Source organism: Vespa mandarinia, chromosome 22 (assembly GCF_050613455.1).
Source record: "Vespa mandarinia isolate Hongniang chromosome 22, ASM5061345v1, whole genome shotgun sequence".
Lineage (NCBI taxonomy): Eukaryota > Metazoa > Arthropoda > Insecta > Hymenoptera > Vespidae > Vespa > Vespa mandarinia.
Window position 1 is genome coordinate 2,902,501 of NC_140831.1, and position 2,500 is coordinate 2,905,000.

Here is a 2,500-nt window from a genome sequence, read left to right on the forward strand (position 1 = left end):
TCGACTTTTTCCAGAATAAATCATTCGTTTGGAAGTCTTCTGGACACGAAGGTTCCAAGATAAATAGCGATTCGAACGTCGACGCTCATTTTTCGGCGGAAGAAGAAAGTACGAGTTAATGATTGGCACGAACTTTTATCGAACTTTCAATTTTCTCTCTCTCTCTCTCTCTTTCTCTCTCTTTCTCTCCCTTTTCTTCTTCTTTTTCTTTTGCCTTTTTATTTTTTTTTTATTTTTTTTTTTTTTTTTTTTTTAATCGTTTCTTCAAACTCTTTCACAACCTTTAATTTCAGAATTCGTTACGAGAGGATCCACGAGGTTGCTCCGTTTTATTCGCATTCCAACGGCGTTTAAAGTACGCCCAAGCGATGTGATGATTAAATGCCACGACGACGTTGCAGATGTCGTAACAGAATTTGTCACGTTATACACGTTGTAATTAAATGTCGTCGTTTTTGGAATTAATGAAAGTAGACCGTTCGTTCGGTGACCTCCAACCCCTTACTCGTTCCAAAACCACACCGTACTCACACCACTCGCACGCCACATCGTCCGTAACACTTTTTCCTTTCTTCTTCTTCTTCTTCTTCTTCTTCTTCTTCTTCGTCGAATTATCTTTGCAAAAAAAAAAAGAAAAAAAGAAAAGAAAAAGAGAAAAAGGAAAAAAAAAAGAAAGAAAAAAAAAAAAGGAACAAAAGGACGAAAAAGATTTTTTATTTATCTCTCGACATAGAAAATCTCTATCGACGATATATCCAGGGAATTTAGTATCATCGATATATCGATCAAAGAGAGATTGAAGAGGATTGAGAGATGGAGATGGTCGAGGAGTGAGTGGGGTTGGAAAGGGAGAATGGAGGTATGCGGTAACGTTATCGTACATTTGCGCGCTTGTATAACAGAAATCTCAGTCGATAAACTTGCTACTTTCGTTGGGAGAAATGTAAGAAGGAAGAAAGTGTCTCCCCTTTCGGAGCGTATCTACGGAAAACTTTGTTATGCGAAATGAATATCCAGTATATAGGGGAAAGTTTGCTAGAAGAAGAAGAACGAAAGAGATAGAGAGAGAGAGAGAGAGAGAGAGAGAGAGAGAGAGAGAGAGAGAGGGAGAAAGAGAGAGGAAAGGAAGAAGTTACTGGATGCAAAACTTTTTAACACAAAAGGCGCGGCTATCAACCATATTGTTCCGTAACGATTTCGAAAGTCCCCCTCCCCACTCCCCTTCCCCCGAGAGGTGGATGGCTCGTACGATTTCGTCCAAAGTTTCGCGAATTATTTCATAGGATTAGATGTAACAAACAACGAGTAATATGCATATCTATAATGCCGTAAACACAATGAAGTTACAATACGTTTCAAACAAATTATTAATGATCGCGTACAAAAGAGAGAAAGAGAGGGAGAAAGAGAAAGAGAGAGAGAGAGAGAGAGAGAAAGGGTGAGAAGTGAATTTGAATTGTTTTAGTATAAATAATAGAATGCAAGAAATACAATATATATATATATATATATGTTTGTTCTCGGTTATCGTTTAACTATCGATCGCATAATTAGAGTATACGTTTCAACTAGGTATGTACGTAGACACTCCTTGGTGTCAGAGCAAATCCGGAGAAATTGCTTGTCAAAGCCGAGGGCTTCGCGTGGACACTATGATCCAAAGGGGTGGTAGACTCTACGCTATTATGGTGTAATCTCTATTCAGAACCGCCAACAAGTTTGCCAACGTCGCACGATGTAAGCGCCACGGGGCACCTATAAGACCCGTTAACAGAACGGCACTAACGTCGTTTATATTCAAGGGCTGAATTCTCGGGACCGTGCGAGAATTACGGGCCGCTAAAGGCAACCGTGTTTCGAAACCCTCACTTCCGATACTATCACAAGATTTTCAAGTATATTATACTATATAGATATAGATTTTCTCTACGAATAAATAAATACAAAGTACGAAACGGCTTTTCGTTAGACATTTTCTTCTGTAGATCTTTCTATTTCCGTAAAAAAAAAAAAAAAAGAAAAAAAAAAAAGAAATAAAAATAGAAGGACAAACGAAATTATATACTAGCTTGAATGGTGATAAAAATGAACGATATCAGATGAGAAATCTAAAATGGCATTTAAGAAATATCATTTTCGTTTGTAAAACATTGAGAATTAAGAAGAATTATATATATATATATATACATACATATATATATATATATAATAATATATATTAGGTTGGAAACTATGAAACGGGCGTTGAATGAAAATAAAAAACTAAACAAAAACGCCCGTTTCATAGTTTCCAACCTAATAATATATATAATTTATTATATATATAATATAATAATATATAATATAATATATAATATATATAATATATATATAATAAATATATAATATATATAATCTCTTTTACTCTTCTCTTTTTTTTTTTTTTTATTCTTTATATCTTTCTTTTTTTTTTTCGTAATAAAGCATCCATTTATCGCATATAGATCGATGTGCATGGATC

At 34.8% G+C, this 2,500-nt stretch overlaps 1 protein-coding gene across 3 annotated transcripts in view; it reads left to right on the forward strand.

Annotated features, from left to right (window-relative positions):
• The window catches only part of dtn (transmembrane protein 132C dtn), a 98,088-nt gene that overhangs the window by 69,065 nt on the left and 26,523 nt on the right, over nt 1-2,500 (forward strand). The gene's annotated exons all lie outside the window — the stretch shown is intronic.